General features: G+C 40.2%; 1 long non-coding RNA gene across 1 annotated transcript in view; it reads right to left on the reverse strand.

Moving 5' to 3' along the window:
* Positions 1 to 349: 349 nt before the first annotated feature.
* Positions 350 to 20,580, reverse strand: part of LOC109280821 (uncharacterized) — a 50,756-nt gene continuing 30,525 nt past the window's right edge. The window contains exons 2-4 of the long non-coding RNA XR_002087257.2: positions 9,843 to 9,905; positions 9,399 to 9,537; positions 350 to 2,425 (exon numbers count right to left, since the gene is read on the reverse strand). This is a non-coding gene — a long non-coding RNA (uncharacterized LOC109280821). The remainder of the gene's footprint in view (positions 2,426 to 9,398; positions 9,538 to 9,842; positions 9,906 to 20,580) is intronic.

Consider the following 20,580-nt stretch of genomic DNA (forward strand, 5'->3'; position numbering starts at 1 on the left):
AGGGGTGGGGAGCTGCTCCAAATGCTGCAGTGTGGCTGGCTAGGGCATGAGGGTACTTCGGTGTGGGGGCTGCCTGCCAGCTAGCCCTGCACTGAAGCACCCTGTGCCCCAGCCAGCTGGGACAGTGTCTACACATGAAAACTCTGCAGCAGGTTAGTACTTGTATTGTACAAGTACTAACCTGCTGCAGAGTTTATTAGTTTCATGCACCCCAATAGGGGCACATGCATAGATACCAAGATGTTTACTGTACACTTAGTCAACTGTGCAGTAAACATCTTGTGTAGACCTGCCTACTGTGTGACAAGTTTTCTGCATGTAGTGTGCATGGAGAAGAAGGGGTGGGCCAAGACGTATCTTGAGTGAATAGAAGTAGTCTAACAGAGTCAAAAGGCTTGTCTACATACAAATTGATAGTGAAATATCTAAATTGGATTAATAAACATCTTTGTTACTTTGATGCAGTTTTCTGATATGTAAACTCTCTTATTTCACACAAGAATTATGTTACTTCAATCTTCCTTACGTTGGTAAAAATAAAAATAACTGAACTGGAAAAAGGACACTTATGTCTCTTAGGATCCCATGGACTTTCTATGGGCCCATCATCCTTTAAGCACTTTTGTAAAATCTCATCCTCCTCAAAACATCAAAGTCCCAAACTTCTAGCATTTGGCAACTCCAAATATGAGTCCTCATATTCTGGAAAGCATTTCACTCAGCTAACACAGGTCATTGTTTTCTAAGAGAGTTGTTTCTTCTTTTGAAATGTTCCTTTTATGGTTCTTCTGCATACCAATTAAACAGTCTTCCTGTATCTGCTTGGCAGATATCATTACATTATTTGAAAAACTATTCATGAACACCACATATCATTTGGGGTATCCTGTACTGTCAAGTTAACTATATTATGCCAAAAGCAAACACATCTCTTAAACATGTCACATTTTGGAGGAATTACTTGTGGTTGAATTACAGTAGGGGGGCATAGCTTTAAAACATTCTTTCAATGGATTAAAGAAAACTATGATCCAATTTCAGTAGTTCACTTTTTGAGTTACTTTCAGATTGTGGTAACTTCATTGTAGTTTGGAAGAATTCAAAGAACTGAATATTCATATGGCGTATATGTTACAGACACTGAACCCAATTTAGTAAATGAATACTTGTAATTTCACCAAAGCCCCTCTGAGAGATTATTATGCAGATTTATGAAGGAATATTGCTGAAGCAATTCTTGGCTGTGTTTTCAGTCACTGAGGACTTAAAGTATGTAAACCTAAAATAATTTCAGACTTATTTACTGCTGCTGCTTTCATCTTCTGAACTTTCCTGACATTATTTCTCTTACCATTTTGTATCCAACATTCACTCTCTTGTTCTTGCCCTTGAGCAAAGAGCCAGCGTCACAACACCTAAAGGGTTGCCAAGTTACTCCCAACAATATCTTTGCTGCCATAATGCTAGCAATCTGTTCTAATCCTATTGCTGCAAAATTGCATTAGAGACAAAACGATGTATGGACACAAGCATGCTTGTAGTACTCTTTCACTCATACAGAGACAGAGAGACCAGGAGGCTTGTCAGCCAGATTTTCCCTCTTCTTCATTGAGACTATTACTTTGTGACTATCTAGAATCAATAAGGCAGTGTGTAAAGCAAAGGGTATATCAGCATAAGGGTGGACAGACCTGATTCTGAATCACTGTTTACTTTACTTTGGAGTTCAGCTAACCACCATAAATTAATTTCTACACTAGTGACTCTGCAAACCCTGTCATTTTAAAAGAGTAAGGATGCACAGAATTCTGCAGCAACCTCCAGAACCCACCCTATTCTCAGCTCAATTTCACTCTATCAAAACTCACTGCTGCTTTTCAATACATAGAGGTTTTTTAAAATATCTAACAGCCTACTGATCTCTTTGTGACTTCTCTAACATTGATACCAAAAATAATAATAAAAAATCCAGCTAATGAATACCTCAGTTATATCTAGTCGAACCTCTACAGCCCTGCAGATATAACTCATTAAGGAAGTGAGTCACCATCAACCTATCTTAATTTGTTGAAGGCACAGGGCCAGATCTTAAATTCTTTACTCACATTTTACTCATTGCTTCCTCAGCAACAGGAGTTTTGCCTCAAAGACAGTAAAACATGAGTAAGGACTTCAGAACTTGGCCCCCAGGCTTTACAAAGCTACAGTGAGTGATAAAATTCAACATACTGTAAATACCATTCTTCCTCTTGGTTAACTTTCTTGGTATACACTACAGTACCATATGTTACAAGGAAGCAAATCTTAAAGGCCAACTTCTGCTCTTGGATTCAGCTGTCATTGACTTTAATGGTATTACAGTGTAGTGGAGGCTGGTGACATCTGCGGATGGGTAAGGAAATATGACAATGCCGCCACGGAGGATCTGAAAGAAAAATCAGGCAGATGATTCCTGAAGTTTTTGATGTACATTGCTGCAACATGGCTCAATTCACTCATGTTTTACATCTTGAACAAGTACATGAATATCTTGAATATCTCATACAACTTTGCATGTATGGGGAAGGGCAAGCTACGCCAGTGGGCTGGAAAACTAAACAGGCCACATTGCAGCTCCGCCACAAAGAAAGTAAGAAGAATATAGGGGCAGAAAAAAGAAAAACAGACAAAGGTGAGAAGAAGCAGCAGAAGGAAAACAGTATTTGGAGACAAAGAATAGTAAAGTAAGTTTTGTTCAAATCCTTTTTTTTTTTTCTAGAAACAATATTCCATAACTTTCTTCTGAGTTTTCCCTTTCTCTCTCCTCATCCTCAACTTTTTCTTTTTATTTCTGTTGTTATTTTTCCTGTATTCTTTTTCTCTAGCTTGTCCCATGTTCCCCACTCTCTTCTTTTTCATTACAGTACTCCTATTATCACACACTCTTCAATGGGTCCTTGGAGGTATTAGAAGGAAACTGGCTTTGAATAAGTAAACAAGAGGAGAGAGTGCTCACTATACAAGAACCATCTTCCATTGTGCCACAGAGAAAGACATAGGTCTTGTCTATATTCATCTCATTCTTTTCTGATAGCAAACAACAGTTGCAAAGGATGTGTGGGAAGGCAACACCTGCCAATGGAGCTACTAAAAGTTGCAGAAGGCATGGAAATGTCTAGATATACCTCCTGGCAGCTGGTGGACAGAAGCATCAACCTTGCATTCAGGAGAGGTTGTGTTGATACCACTGAAGAGGAACGTTGAGTGCAGGTGTAGTTCAATAACTTGAGTGATGGTGAAAGAGGATTACAGTATAGGCAAGGCAGTACCAGATTTAAGCACAAGCTAAGTAAGCTACAGCTTAGGACCTCACATTATGAGAGGCTCCTAAATATGAAAAAAAAAACCAGTAAAACCTCATAAATCCAGCATACTTGAGACCAAGCACGTGCCAGAAATTTGAAAGTGCCTTTTTTTTTTAAAACTGGCACTGAAGTTGGTCCCAGAGCTGGGGAGAGATGGGGGAGGAGTAACAGCGGCTGGTCCCAGAGCACCAGCCGCACACAGAGCAGTGGCATGGACTGCCTAATGGAGGCAGTAGCAGCTGCATACAAGCTTCCCCTGCCACTTCCAGGCCAGCAGGGGGGAGCGGCAGCTGGTCCCGAAGCAGCAGGGGAAGTGCCAGATTTTGCAACCAGACATAATACAGGTTGTATTGCTGCTTCCATTTAGCAAGTGCTGATCTGTGTAATTGCTCTTGTGTTGCTGTAGATTTAAAGTTTTCATATATGCTAATTAAGAAATCATAAAGTATTTTAACTAGAAAGTATTTCATAAGGCAAATAGACTTATTGCAAGATATATGTTTTAGTTCATTAGTTTTTTGTTGCACCGTTGCCTATGTATATATGCAAATATAAAGCTTTAATATTTCTATTTTCATTGTCCTTTCTGTTAGAATAATACAAGGTTTTTGGTAATGCTATGGGGCCCCTTAAGCTTGACATAGTTTAGGGCCCCAGCATGTCATAATCCGGTCCTGAGGTAAGGCTTTTGATAATGTAGGGGCTTTGGGGATGCATAGGGGTGCATGCAAGTGCACATACTGAGATTGTCCATGCACCCCCTGGAAGCGCCAGCCATGAAACCGGAAGTGCACTTCCAATTTCATCACTGGCTATGGGGACCCCCCCCACCCCCCAGTCAGCAATTGGTAGCTGAGGGACGCCCCACATCGGCAATCTGGTGCCCCCCCCAGACTCAGGAAGCACTAGTCACCCATGCTGGGGGGGAAACGTGTGTTCAAATCACTGGCCTATCACCGGTACAGCTAAAGCATCAGAAGTTGATTGAAACTTGATAGTGCTGTATGTCTTCAGACAATGAAATCCACAGTACATGGATCACTGTAACTGACTATAGCAATGCTTTGCAGAAGTTTTCCTCACTGTCAGGAACCTCCCCGTTTCTTGGTGTATTCTATCTTCCCAGGACTAACAAGTATAGAAAGATTTGGGAGTAGCTTTTCTCAGAGGTTGCTAGGAATGTAATATGTTTCAGAAAGAATCATATCAAGATTTTATTAAATGATAAGAACAGGAGGTGTATTAAACATATTCAACATGAGGAAATGACAACTGGATGCCAAAAAGATCTCTGAAGACTCATTTATCATTTTACAGCCGCCTGGCCCCATCTGTTTGATCTTGTCTTATACTGTGCTTGGCTGAGAACATATTTCACCCAGTTTGGATACCTGGACACACTGAGCAATGGATTGTCTTGAATCTTGTAGCTAAATGCAATTTTAGTCCTGGAAGCTAAGTAAAGCTCACACTTTTGTTCTGGTGTACTTAAGATTTCTCTTTAGACTCTACTCTTAAACTCAACTCCTGGACTCCATCTTGTGGTTCCAATGACCAAACAATATTTTTTAGGTAACAGATACTGGAGAAAGCAAGGCATTGTGACAGAAGATCAAGTAGACCCTGAAAGTTATTCATATGCTCGTGTCTCACCCTGTCATGCAATTATTGCACAAAAAAGCATAATGGGCAGATTTTTCAAAAGGACTGAAGGAAATTAGGTGGAGACCATGTCCTATTTCCTTGTATTCATAATGTTTCAGTTTCACAAAATAACACAAAAATATTCAATACTTGGCTACAAGTAACATTGGCAAGGAAAACACTGCTCAATTATCCCCTTCATAATTCATGCTTTGATCTATATCACCCCCATGAAATTCTGCAATTGAGATGCACTTCCATTTTGGCTTTAATATTTTTCCATATTACATTTTTCCCTCTAGACCCATTAAAATAAACTGAATGATTCAAGAGTTTATACCCTGGTTAGATATCTGGAGAGAAATGAATTCTTGGGAAAAGATTTGGCTTCTGAGACAAATCCTCAGATCAAGTAAATGACCACAGTTAACTGAGCTGTAACAATTTACAGTAGTAGAAGATCTGGTCCTTTCAATTTTCGTAACTGAATGCCAGTACTAAAAATATTCCTGCTCTCCTCACTATTCCCATCATGTTTAAAATGGCTGTGCTGCTCTCAAGTCCAATATAAAAGAGAACTTTGACACTGCCAGCTAGCAATTGTTCTCAGTTAGCTCTCAGGCTGTCAAACACACACACGGGTTTAAGAAATCTGGGAAACATAAAGCAAAGTATAAAACTGGACCACCTAGATTGTGGGAGCACTAGCTAATGAGTAACGTACAAGAAAGTTGAAAATAATATTAATAGCAATTAATACCAATCAGATTTATCAGCAGCTTTATTTTATATTCTAGTTTGGAGTTAGATTACTCTGTTCCAGCTCTACCACTGCTCCTTAGTTCAGCAAAGAATAACTCATTATAGCTGATAAAATTCGGAAAGAGCATTTTCAAGTAATAATTTAGCAGTTACATTCTCAAGGTTGCCTGTGAACAGAACAGGAGAAAAAAGTCCATGCACAATAAACTTAAAATAAGCGCACACAAAAAACCCTCTATCCCTATAATCTACCCAAGTCATTATAGTAAAACCAGTTTGAATTGTCATACTGAGAAATCATAGAAATTAGGGATGGAAAAAAATGATTTGATCGTTCAAATTGTATCTCCCATCAAGAAGCACCTATCAAGTGAAGCTCCCTTATTTTTCTATGGTGATCTATTTAAGAGCCTTCTGACTGGAACTTACTCACCCTTATCAGGCCCAAAATAGACTAAATCCTTTGACCTTTAGGGTATGCCACTAAAAGCTAATCTTTTTCTCGGTATGGAGAGCTCAGCATGTAAATGTTCTATATTCAAAATGTGTCCTATGTTGGTTAGTTATGACTGAGGACAAACCATATGTTGTGGCTTCTGTTTATTAATTTGAGGAAATTACTTTTATAATCAAAAGAAGGTCTTCAGGAAGCCATTACTCCTTTGACTCTATCATGGCATATCAACAAACATGTTGCATTTTTTTAAAACCATAAATCATTTCCTCTCTCCAAGGTTTCCAGGCCTGGGGCATCATTTGTAGAAAAATTATGCTACTATGTATTTATCAGCTGGGTGCATAATATAAATGTAATTTCCCTTCATGATTCAGTATGGTCCTAGCTATAAAAGGTACAGTCAAATCCTTCTTTAGTTTCTATAGTACCACTAAGACAGTTCTAAGAGTTTTATAAATTCCATCTTGGCTGAGACAATGGTATTGAAGTAAAAGCTTTGGATGTTTTGACAATGGCTGGAAGTTCTGGGGAAGAGGACTGATATCAAAACACAGGATCCATCTGACCAGAAGAGGAAAGAGCATTTTTGGGTGTCATCTGGCCAAGCTAGTAAGAGGGGCATTCAGCTAGGTTCCACTGGGGATGGTGAACGAAACCCTCCAGCAACAGAGCAAACAAGCCAGAGGGGGAAGGCCCAGAAGCTCAACTGTGGTAAAGGGCCAGAAAGCCACAGGACAGCAACAAGTGATGCAAAAGTAAAATTAGTAAGTCAAAATGCAAACCCTGCCCTATCTATACACAAATGTGAGAAGGATGGGGAATAAATAAGATAAGTTGAAAGTCAAAGCCTGTGAAAAGAATTATGATCTGACTGGCATCACAGAGACTTGGTGATACAGCTCTTATGACTGGAATGTCAATATTGATGGCTACACTGTTTGAGAAGGACAGGGTTGACAGAAAAGGTAGTGGCATTGCCTTATGTAAAAATACATAGACCTGGTCCCTAGTTCAAGAGGAAGAAGATAGCTGATCAGTACGTATTTAGGTGAAGATAAAAGGTGAAAGATACAGGACCAAAATAATGGTGGGGATTTAATATAGACCACCAAGTCAGGAAGAGGTGAATGAGGCACTACTCAAGGTAGTGACCAAATTATCCAAAAGTTATGAGATAGTACTGATGGGAGACTTCAGTCTTCCAGACATCTGCTGGAAGAATCATACAGCCAAATATAAAATGTCAATCAAGTTCCTAACTTGTATGGAGGATGACATTCTGTTCCAGAAAGTTGAAATTACAACTAAGGGATCATCTATCTTTGATCTTGTATTGACCAATGGGGAAGAACAGGTGGAAGATATGAAGGTGATGGGAAGCTTGGGAAGAAGTGATCATGATATGATAGGATTTATGATCGATATGATAGGATTTATGATCCTGCCACTAGGCATGCATGCAGTCAGCAGAATTAAGGCACTGGATTTCAAAAAGGCAGATTACAACCAACTTAAGGACACAGTAGGCCTCGTGCCACGGGAAGATAAATTGAATGATAGAGATGCCCAGAAGGGCTGGAAGATTCTAAAGGGCACAGTATTGGAAGCCCAACAAGTAGCTAGTCTGACATAATGGAAGCACATGGAAGCACAAGCCTATTTAAAAAAAAATAGAGAAGTTAGAGAGTGGCAGAGGCAAGTGACAAAAATGATAAGGGTCTTGAAAGGCAAGTCATTTGAGGAGAGGTTGAAGAGAATACTTTAGAAAAGGCACGTAAGATAATGATAACAGTCTTCAGATATCTGAAGGGCTGACATAAAGAATAGGGAAAACCCTTTTTCTCTCTAATGTAGAGAATAGGATGCAGATCAATGGCTTAAAGTTGCAGCAAAGTAAATTTAGAATGGATACTAGAACAATAAGGCAGTAGAACAGACTGCCTAAGGAAGTTGTAGAGTCTATTATTGGAAGTGTTCAAGAAGCGTTTGGACCAGCATTAGTCAGGGGTGGTCCTGGAGCATCTATGCCTATATTGTGAATATTCCCTATGCTTCTGGACTTTTCTGGTTGTCAGGATTTTTTCCCCTTCTGTTGCTACACATGGCAGAGTTTGGGGGGGGTTGTTTTTATTTTTTGCTTTCCTCAAAAGCATTGGGGTTGGTTGCAGCGAGAGCTCAGGATTTTGACTGGGGTGTGCTAATGCTCTTTCTGAGAATAAAACCTGGAGGATCCTGGCTATTGAGTCTTGCCCCTCTGCTCAGGGTCAAACTAATTGCCACATTTGGGACCAGGAAGGAATTTTACCCTATGTTCAGATTGACTGACAGTCAGATATGGACTGTAGAAGTTTTTACATGGCCCTCTTCCTTGGATCTCTCAAGTGTCTTTTAACTACCGTTGAAGCAGCAGGACATTGGCCATCAATGTTCCCCTGCTTGACCTGTGGCAGGTTAAGGTGCTACACTTTGTGGTGTGTGCCAGAATTGATTGTATAATTATAGTCATGGGTTAGATAAGGAATTTTATGGGATGATTTTGACAGGGATGATCTTGCCTCAGGCAGGGTGTTGGAATAGATGACCTTTAGAGGTCCCTTCCAGACCTACTGTGCTATGATTCTATGATCCTTCTGTTTGTACAAAGTTGTTTCCAATATAAATTATGAAAAAGTTGTTTCCTATGAAAACACACAAGGCTCTTGAGCTTGCAAGCTTAAAATTTGCTCTCTGCAAAAATTTGAGAGAGCAAAAATCAGTCACTCAAGCATTCATTAAACATGAAAGTGATGTGAATACAGCTGCAGTAAATTCATTTTAAAATTTGAATAACTGCTCAAAGAGATTTTTAGGATAGTCATCCAATTCTAATGTGAAAGTTTTCATATTGCTCAGCTCTTGTTTTTGAATAACCATCTGATACTTGCTTTGTTGGAAGTACTTGCCAGATCATTTAAGCAAAAACACTCATTTCCTTCCTTTTCTACCTAAACAAAATCTACCAAAGTTACTATCCTTCTACTACTGGATCCTCTCAGGAGGCTCCTGGAAGATACTCAGCAAATCCCAAATTCTCATCCCTACACTACTGATTCATCCATCATTTTGGTTTCCAACATCAGTCTTCTTTCTTTGCTCTTGGTACTGGAAGGTGCTTTGAGAAGGTGACCCGCATGATTCCCATCTTAATTTACCTGCTTAGGTCCCAGAAGTGATTTCTGATCATATCAAATCTATTTCCCTCGTATTGTTTTGTCCTTAAGGTTTAGGAAATTGCTGAGACTCCAATCAGCCATCTGCCGTCTGCTAACTGTAGTGTCTAGTCAGGTTATACTGAACACAAAGAAAAAAATCAGTTCAGGGCTTCATGCAAGGTTCCTCTCCACAGCCCAAGCACAATATTAAGTAGCTACAATTCTAAAAGACTGTGAAATAGGACTAGAAAAAAACTCCACTTCTAGAAAAACTCCACTTCTAGAAGGAAGACAAATTTAAAATTTAACTGAACAAAAATATTGGCAAATACAACAGTCACAACAAAACTAGACAACAATTCTTCCTTGGTACAGGGATTGGCTAGATAAGATTTGCTCTGTCTAAATTGTTGTTTGTTCTTTAACTGAATTTTTTCCACTTACAAATTATCAGAATGTTGCTTGGCCCAGGGGGATCCTATTTTTTCTTCAAACTCTCCTTTTTCTCTAAATTAGAAAGAAAGAAATATACACAAAATTAAATTCATTACACTTACTATCCCAAATATCTTCTAAAATTAGACTGGGTCAGTCTCAATCCTGCATAAACTATCTGTATTTTAGACCATGTATCACTTTGAGATGGTCCTTCCTTCCCCCAAAGACTGCATGAATGGAAACACACATCTGGAAGGTCCTCCACAGCACTTCAGCTAGTACCATGGCAGGGAGGGGAGGGGGGACAAGCAAGTCAACTGCCCCGGGCGCCGTAGCAAATAAGTGCCAACAGGTTCTGCCCAGCATGGAGGTGGTGCAGGACAGAGATATGAGCGGCTTGTTTAGGAGATGCATGGACGGGGGGAGGGTGGCTCCCACCACTGCATGTACTCTCAGGCAAGCATGGGGGTTGTCCCCTGAATCAGTGCATGGGGCAAGGGCAGACTGCCACTATGGGCTTGCCTCGGGTGCCAAACGTCCTTCCTATGGTACCAACTTTAGCCCTATAGCACTGATTTCTGGGTTGCAATAGGCAGGGCAGTCTTGACTGGGAAATTGGACATTCACCACATGCTGTGGAGGAGCGTGTAGCTTTCATTGGCTGACATGATAGCCAGTGTTAGTTGTGGGAATGTGCTGTGCTGATTCACTGACCCTAACAACTTGTGAAAATAGCAAACAGGGACTGTATTCAACATGTCAGTTCATAAGTTAGAATAGGCCTGGAATCAGAAGACTTTTACCTTCGTCCTTCCCTGCAATGAACCCACAGAAAGCTTAAGAATTTGGGCTAATGTAAAATATGTAAATTTCATACAAAAATGACCATATTTACTCAAATATAAGACAAGATTCCCCCCACCCCCACCCCATAAGCATAGGGAAAAAAGGCCCTCATTATATATGCCCATACAAGAAAACCTTATTAAATATATCATCCATCATTGAACTGCTGCCAAAAGCATCATGTACTCAGTAATGGAAAGCAACTATGAAGTTTATTTAATGTAGCCAACACTGAGCGTAACTATAAAATACATAGCCCATACCAGGCAAACATATTGATCAGAACCTATCATACAAAGATAGGTTAATGCAGTGGTCTCCAAACTTTTTAAGTAGGAGATTATCTTTGGCACTTAACAGAAACCCAAGATCTACCATGAGCCGTTGCTACCCTCACCCCACTCAGCAGGTAAGTCTGTGGGGAGGGAGGTGGGGGCAGATTGAGGCAGAGAGAGAAAAAATTATTTGGAGGTGCACCTCCCCAGCAGGTAAGTCCCATCCAGCCAGAGCTGTACTCAACTTACCCCTGCTCCTGCCTCTGTGACACACTCCCTCATCACAGGGGCCTTGATCTAGCCCCCACCACATCCGTCCTCCACAAACTGACCTGCCGGCCTGGGGCACACACATACATGCATGCATGCAGACATTCATCCCACCCTGACCTCCTCCCAGCCCCAGATCAACTTCAAGAGTCTCTAAGATCCACCAGCAGTGATAGACCACTAGCTTAAAGCAATCTATCCAAAGAAAATATATAGTAGTGCCCATTGTGTTCAGCCCCCCTCAGTGATGACTCTTTTTCTTTCTATGGTGAGCCACTACATTAAATACATTTCAGCTTCCTCTTCACTTCCACAGCTGAGCTACACATTTCTTTTCCAGTTACAATGATTCCTGTTTCTTCACCAGCCTTAGATGTCTGGCAAACATCACCAAATGGGGTCCAAACAGTTTGCCCACAATCCTGCTGTTATCCCCTCTCTCAGCCCGTCACATATGATTAGTGTGGCCCTACCCTTCATGAGGTAGAGCTGGACCAGGTTGCCCTGGGCCTCATCTGCATATAAATTTTTGGAGGATACCAAGACTCATGACAAGAAAACCTGGTTCCAGTCATGAGGTGGGGGCTAATTAGCACATGGTTCCTCTGTGGAGGGTATCTGGAGTACACATATGTACTGAACAATGCTGAGCTGTAGGGTCCCTATGGTCATTTATACACATACATTTGTTTGCTCTGATGTGCCAGAGATCCAGTACATCAGAGCAGACTTAATTAATCGAGCCTGCTCCACATGCAAGCTGAGGTGCCTGGCGCTGCGGTGCATGCATTTGTATAAATGGTGAAATGTGCGTCGGCACTGAGAAAATGATGACAGTGTGCTCTTGAACTAAAACATGGTCAATGAGTTTTAGTTCAAAAGTGTGCTGCTGCCATTTTCTCAGCACTGATGCACATTTCACCATGTATACGAATGCATGCACTGCAGCGCCGGGAGCTTTTAAAAGCATATTGAGATCTAGTAAGACCTTTTCATTCATTGATTCATTTTAACCAGCTCAAGGCTTTCCAGGGCTAGGGACAGACATTACACATAAACCAGTTTAAGTGGTCAGAAACTGGTTTAAACCTGTAACAGAACGTAAGTTCAGTGCACATAAACCAGACTGAAAATGGCTGAAACCGGTTTGAGATAAACCTGGTTGACTGTACTATCAGACTTAACTGATTTGGGCTAAACTGGTTTATGCAATGTCTGTCCCAGAACCCTTACTGGTTTAAGATAAGCCAGACTCTCCCAGCATCCTGGCATGCTCTCTGGGCTGGGTGGGGCTATCTACTCCACAGCAGGGCTGGCCCCTCCCCTCTGGTCCCTGGCCAGAGCTCTGGCAGAAACTTGCAGGCACAGAGGGCACATCCACACATGCAAGCGCATACACTTGCAGCAATTCAAATAGAAGTAGAGCAAATTTGAGCCAGGACTTTTTGCCTCAGCGCACATGCCCAGACATGCACTTTGGTGTGGGGCAAATTGTGCCGCTTGGGGCAAAATAAACCTGCCTGGCTCCTCCTGAATTTGCTGCCTGGGGGAGCTAGAGCCTGGGGCCAGCACCTGTGCTATCCCCAGCAGTATAAAAAGCTGTCCGTCCAGCACTTTAAAAAAAAGAAAAAGAAAAAAAAGCCTCTACTCATGGCAGGTGCAGGGGCTGTGGGGACTCCAGGGCCTCCTGGGTGAGCCCCGCTCCAGGCAACATGGAACAGGATGGGGCAGCAGGGCCTGGGCTGGGGCCGGGATGCTGCGGTGGGGAGGCAGCCATCGGGGGGGGGCTCAGGGGGCTGGGGCCAGGTGATGCAGTGATGGGGGGCTCGGGGGGGTGCTCAGGGAGCAGGTGGGGGATGGGGCCAAGTGGGGCAGGGGTCAAGTGGGCTTTGGGTGCAGACAGGGGCTGGGGCTGGGTGGGACAGGAATTGGGGAGGCCTGGGGGAGGCTGGAGGGGATGGAGCCAAGTGAGGCAGGGATTGGGGGGCTCAGGGGGCAGGTGGGGGATGGGGCCAGGCAAGGCATGGATCTGGGGGAGTGGGCAGGGCCAGTGCAGGTACCCCCCATGGTCCCCTCCCCCCTCCTCCAGCCCCCCCAACCCCTTATTTACGAGGACTGGAGCCCAGGTCCAGCTCCCTGTGGCTGGCATGCTGTCTGCCCTGCACATGCAGACAGTGTGCTTCAGCACCAGGGTGAGGGCCAACCATAGAGATGCTCTGGCAGCTAGAGCATTTCTGTGGGTGACCCATCCTCCAGTTGCCTCAGGGCATGTTACGCTTCTTTTCTCGGGGGTGGGGGTTGGACTCCTGGATATCCAGGGGTCTAATTTTGCCCCCGCACTGTAAATTTGCAGCAGGGAACATTTTCTCATTCCTGCACATGCCTCTTGCAGCATCTCAAAGAGTGTTAGATGCTGCAAGAAGCACACATGGGCTCATCTGGATCCACCCAGAATATCTGCCCGGCTTCTCCCTGCTAAGCAGAGATTATTCCCCCTGCCCCTCTGCCTTATGCAGACACCTCAGCATTAGCTAGCAGACCACATGCTGGCTACCGTCTGTGGTGTGGGAGATGACAATGGCAGACAGGCTTTTTGGAACTAATCATCAGGTAGCTTAATATCCTTCCTTGTAAAAGCTGTTTAAAAAGAGCTTGGAGAGAGGCTTTGATTTCTTAAGAAGTTGATAAACACTGTGTTAGGGGTCATAAACATTCCCTGCTGGGCTTCTCAGGATGGGGGAGGGAATAATCGGCATCCTGCTGGGGCCTGGCCATGCCCTGCTCAGCTCAGCACTGTGGAAGGGAAGGGAGGGCTGCTCTAGCGACCCCCAGCTTCTAGCCTGAGCCACTGAAGGCACGTGCTTTCATTTCTGGAATGAAAAGGGATTGTCTATCCATCTCCAAATCAGTTCAAGCCTTGCAAGTTAGACTAACCTGCAAAGATTGGATCAATTCAGGCTCAGGCTTTTTGAATGTCTGTCCCTAGCCCCAGTGGCCCCTATTTCAAAAGCACCAGTTTTTCCACAAGTAAAAAGGAAAAACAAAACAGACATACAAACAACAAAATAAATACACAAAACTAACCCCCGTCCCAAACCCGCACCCCCCCAAGCCAAACAAACACACAAACAACAATAAACTGTAGAGAGACAGTTCAATCTACATTTACTATATACCATCTGCACCATGCCCTGAGAGATATTATGTTCTACATTCTCTGTTGTGCTAGAGAGAGCTTTTCTGATGTGTAAACCATCATTTATCTTGTCTTTGATTCCCTTCATGTGACCTTTTTCAGAGTATAGTAGTATAACATTCTTGCTGTGGCAGGCTCCAAGACCATTTGAGGACAGGCCTCATAAAGCTTGCCTTTAACATTAATCGATCACCTTATTATGGGAGTAAATCAAAGCAGTTAAACTCAGGTCTCCTGCGAGTTGAAGGTCAAATGGGAAAAAAACAAACTTTATTCAGGCAAGAACATGGAAAACTCTTTCAGCCTTTTTTCTTTTGTCCTTTGCTTTAAAGACATGACAAAAATATATCCGGCATGTAACATTTAGAGAAGAAAGCAAACTTATCATGATATACAGAGTATGCTTATCTGGGTCTCGACACCTCTTAATCTCCTTATTGTAAGTAGTTTGGTAAAAGCCATTCATTTACGTCCTGAAAAGCAAAGGCTGGGGAGAAAGGAGTGACCATTTATACAAAGAGAAAAAAAAAATAGAACTACCTCCACCATCTGACAGCGCAGCCTGTGAAACAGAAAATGAGAATACCAAGCAGTTTAGGAAGAGTCCTCTAATAGACTTGAGTTTTGATGTTGATTCATTTCAGAACAATATTAATACTTTTTTTTTTAAGTACAGAAGTGCCTCCATAGTCATATACACAAAATCTGCACTAGTAAAGACACTACCAAACACTGAAAAAAAAAACAAAGAAAGAGAAATCACTGTCTAAAGATTTTTTGAAAAATAAGACAATCTGTAATTTCATTGCTCATCTGGCTTCCACTGTATTTCTATAGCTACAGGTATTTAAAATGTCCTTTCAGTTCTCAGGCTGGTCAGGAGACCACATCCCATCATGTCTTATTTGGACTTGTCTGTGATCCTTCATGCATAAGTGCTTTCCAAGTTTAACTACTCTGATACAGCATGCGTAGGGATGAAACTGCCAACTTTAACAAAGTGCTGCAGCAAAATAGTATTGTATAAGCATATTACTCCAATGATGTACTCTTTTCATTGGACCTCTACTAAATACCAGATTAAATCAAAGTTTCAGTCCTGACTTTCAAATCCTTCATAAAGCCTGTGCTGCAACTTCGAGCTATCTTCATAAGACTGGAGATACTTCCATTGAATGCATTTGGAAGTGGCATATGGAAAAAACATGGCAAACAGCCTGGTGTCATATTTGTATTTTGGCAAAAAGAAGGAATTACCCTCTGGTTAAAGCACAGGACAAGGATCCAGAGGCTCTGGATTCAGCTCCCTGAACTACTGCAGATTCTCATATGAGGCCAAGTCACATTGTCTTTTTTCTTCACCTAATTTTTCTCTATTAGAGTTCTGCATTCTGAAATAAAGAATGGTAGTATTTTCTTTCTCCTGCCCCTAACCTCTCTTGCCTATTTAGACTTTTCAGAGAAGGGACTTTAGGGAATTGTAACTAACTTGAATATTGACCTGGTTCAAGTTTATAATTTTAAACTAAAGACTTTTCTTGAATTGTACTGTTTTTCAGTCTAGCATGTATTTGCTAGGCTTTTACAAACATTGAGGCACACTCAATGACACAAGAGGGCATGAGCCACAAATGAGATTCCTGATCAGACCTATCAATTTAACTTGTTGCACTGTAAGCTGTGGCTACTTTTTTAAACAAATAATTTTGCTGAGACAGTGGGTAAAATAAGCACAAACAGCGACCAATTATTATTTCTTGTATTTACAGTGTGCTCAGTGTTTTACAGAACAAATACAAAGACATTGTCCCTCCCTGAAGAGCTTGCAGTCTAATTTTAGATATGCTGGGGCAAATGAGGTTAAGAAACTGTAGGAAGTAGGTGGAGTGAGGAACGACAGAGGTTTTCACAGTAAGGTGACCTCACTGCTCAATTTACAGAAGTGCATATTGTGTAATTGATATACCAAGATTCAAGATGTCAGGATTCAATTTACACTTGGGATGCCAAGTTTAATAGTGTTGTCCTTGTTTTTCTTTCACTGTAATTATTATTGACTAATGATTGTGGACATTACGAAAATAATCTCTCCTTTTAAGGAAAGATTTTCGTGTAGACTGGGTAGTGGGTGGCTGGACAGATCGGAATTCCAAGGCTATTCCATGAATAGGAAGCAACATGGCATAGATGTGTTTATAGGAGAAGTGAATAAGTAGGACAAAGAAGCAGTCATCTTGATTCTTGACATTATTAGTGATGTGGAAGGGAGGGGGATAACATGCAAAGAAAGATGCATGCATGTCCCTCCTTGCTACCACAACAAGGGAAAAGTAACTAGCCTATTGCCTATGAAGCAAAGTGCTATCAAGCTCATGGGATAAACTAACGAGAACTAACTAGACAAAAAAAAGAAACAACAAAAAATTCATTTTTTAATTACCTTGATGTCAGCAGCAACAATAGTAAGCAAGAAAAATCTGAAGTTAATAGTATTCTGTTGGAAAAGAGGAAACCATTTTCAGATGGATAATGTGGTCAATAAAACGACTGTGACATAGTTTATGTGGGCAGAAATACATTCAATGATTTTTAAAATGTATCTAGCTTGACCAGATGATGCAAGTGTTATCATCAATGTGTGAGAGGATTAGTAGAGGATGGAGCTAGCTGTTACTGAGAGCTAAACATTCATAGAACCACAGACATAAACAGAAGTGGGGCCACATTTGTAAATCACAGATTCTTAGTTGTGGTTGTTTTTAGTAGGACTCAACTGATACAAAATAGAAATGGACTAAATCCTAACACCAAATACTTCCATTTTGGGGGTGGTTTCAAATTCAAATTTCACAGCTGAACCCATTCTAAAGTAGGCCCAAAAAACCCCCATTGGTTCCAAACCTCCCCATATTCATGGCAGAAGGTCTAGAGGTGAATGCAAATGCTCTAGTCTGACTGATGATTAGTTTGAATAGGTGACTGAAAGGGAAAATGTGTGTCTGAATATTACTGGACAGTCTGAATTTCTGGTATTGGCCCAAATGAGCTGGAAAATTTTATAGCAGGATTTCCCAATAGGTATTCCTGCTTCCTTAATCTGAGCAAATAAGAAATACCAAAAAATCCCAAACCAAAAGGAACAAAAAGGCTCCCCAGAATCTCTGATGGTATTTCAGCTCTTCAGCTTCTAATTCCAATTAGAACATGGAAGTGAAGGGGTGAAGCAAAGAAGAAAAATCATGGAAAAATTGACTTTAAATGTTTCAACCCTCAACAAAGGAATGAAACTTTGGGTTGTTTTGCAGTTCATTCCTACCCATTCATGTGCCATGCTATTAAACTGTTACCTTTGGAACATTTTGCTACATTATTGTGTACCTGTGCTATATAAAAAAGAAAACTTTAAAAATAAAAGTAACATTTCTAGCAATTTCTGTTTGATGAAAATTATAAATAACTAATGTTTGGTTTCTCAGTACAATGTTCAGCTTCTTGCATGCGCCCCAAATAAGATCATCTCACCAATATGAAAAATATTTTACATCCTTTGAGTGCCAGAACTGAAGATGTAATCTCAATTACAACAAGCAAACAAACACATATTTTCCAAAAGATCTTCTTCAGAAGCAATGCTATATCCAAAGACAAAATTTAGATACAGAATTGGATAGACATTTGTCTAAGAACACCAAAACAAGTTGAATGTCATAACAGTTCACAATATATGGTGAGTTCGTTAGCTCCATATCTTATATTTAAAATATAGGAAAAAATTGTTTAGTTTGAGCATATTTTATGTATGTAAAATATTCTTGAAATATTCTACAGATAGAGCACTTTGAATATGGAACTGTCAGGTTTGAACTTTTTCCATATTATGGGAAAATGAAGTTTGAGCCATATGGTAAATCTTTCAAGAGATCATTTCCTTTAGGTCCAGTTAGATTTTCAGTTTGTCACATGATTTCTAAATCTCAGAATATTTGTGGTCTCTATATAGGGAATATACAGAAAAACATAGTTTTGCATAATTTTGTAGGTTTGCTAATTTATTTTTAGATGTAAAATCAATTAGAAAAACTTATTAATTTCCAAAATGGAACATATTTATATCTATAGTCAGAGTTAAATAATTTGGTGCCCTTCTTAGGTAGAACATCCTTCGGTTTGTGCACTCATGTTGGCACTGGTAAATACCCATGCTTAACGCTTCAGATTTTTCTTGCTTACTATTGTTGCTGCTGACATCAAGGTAATTAAAAAATCTCATAGGCCCATTGAAATAAAATATGGTCAGAATGACTTTTCATAATGTACTACATTCATAATCAATTTTAATATAACCTATTCTACTCAAAAAATAAAATCTTTCAGAAAATGTAAAATGACATTGTTTCATGAAAAAATATAATAACCACCTTGGCAAATGTTGTATGTGAAATTACACAAGGAACCATAAATTATATTAAATGGCCAATAAAATGTTCAATCAAAAACTCATTTTAAGATACATTGTTAATGAACTGTATGTAATGATGCTTAATCAAAACGCAACACCTTGTATGGGAGAAAAATTCCACAGGACCTCAGGAGCACTATTGTTCTGAACAAAAGATAACAATAGAACATCATAATTAATAGTCTCCACTCATGTGGCATTCTCCAGGGAATCCCAATTTCTAAATGAGCTCCATTGTTTTTCAAAAAGCAGAAATTATGCTGCATGATATTCTTAATGCCTTGGACTTGATCAAACATTAAGACATCATTTTTCAGGCAGATTTTGTGTTCTCTGGACTTTTGATCTTTTCCCCATCCAAACTTGTTGTAAAAAAGGCAATACTTTTGCAATACAGGCTTAGTTTGCAATGGAAACACAATGTCCTTACTCAGAGCTTTTTGTAAATTTGTGATTCTGAAATTATATAATACAGTTTAGGAGGGAAAAAAATCCAATAGGAAGCCTTTACCATTGTAGAAAGTATTATTAAGAATTTTAATATTATTATACCTACATGCATAATAGATTTATTTTATACCATCCCCATTTGAATTGTATTATTAGATATATGAAAAGGTCTATTATAATCATGTCAAGTTCATCATTGCCAGATTTCAAAATTTCCCTAGTAAAGTTATAGAAAACGCTGCTGTCTTGAAAAAATGAGAAAGAAAGAAAGAAAGATACTATCTGGGCAACGAAGTGAAATTCTTAAGTAAATTTCTAATTACTGTCAGCAATTGTCTTTTTAAATTTATGAATACTTGGTTTATATATTCTATGTGTGTTTCTCTATTTTTTAATTCTTCCTATTCCTGTACAACGTCCAAGCATTCATACCCTTGGGCTATGAAACATGCATTATTTGCTATTGCATTAGTAACCTTCAAATAGATATTACATGTGTTAGAGACTGAAGAGAAAAATAGAGAACACCAGTAAATGTGAAAAATATTAGCCCACTGACACTTGCTGAAACAATTTGATTCCTCAGTGGTTAAATTATTTTTTTGTGAGACTTATGTTCCTAAGTCACATAGACACACTTGAAAATTTTACCCAGTATCTCACAAACAGAGCAGCCAAAAATGATGGGATGAGTGGGGGAAAGGCCTTTGTGAAAGGTAAATGTTTCTGATAACTTCCTATTCTGCAAACCTTAGGTAAGTCCCATATAAAAAACGGATTTATATCTAAGTCAAAGGGACATGCAAGTTTCTATTATGAGCATCCTTTTAAACAGTGTTTTCCACTATGCTGCAGACAGCTATGCTGAAATGGACAAAACAGGCTGACTGAGAAATCTGTTGGAGTATGATTCAACAGGCCACATAACTTTCTTTGAGCCTAAGGATCTCTAGTATACAGGTAGCTTCAATTCTCATTAATATTAGGTGAGATAATTCAAAATTATGTTGGCTTTGTCAGTATATTAATTAATACCCAATCTATGTGTAACACATAATACTTTATAATATTATTAATAAGTAACTGTTCTGTTACTTGCATCTTTTGCTATGGATATTTTGGCCAACTTTCTGAGAGTCATTGAAGGATCCTTCTTGCATCTCACCCAGAAGGAAAACAAAGAAACCACTTTTCTACTTCCTACCCTTCCACACCACACAAAGTCCTTGGGCTTTTCTGCAGTTGGGG

The sequence above is a fragment of the Alligator mississippiensis genome, chromosome 2 (genome assembly GCF_030867095.1).
Source record: "Alligator mississippiensis isolate rAllMis1 chromosome 2, rAllMis1, whole genome shotgun sequence".
In the NCBI taxonomy this organism is placed as follows: domain Eukaryota; kingdom Metazoa; phylum Chordata; order Crocodylia; family Alligatoridae; genus Alligator; species Alligator mississippiensis.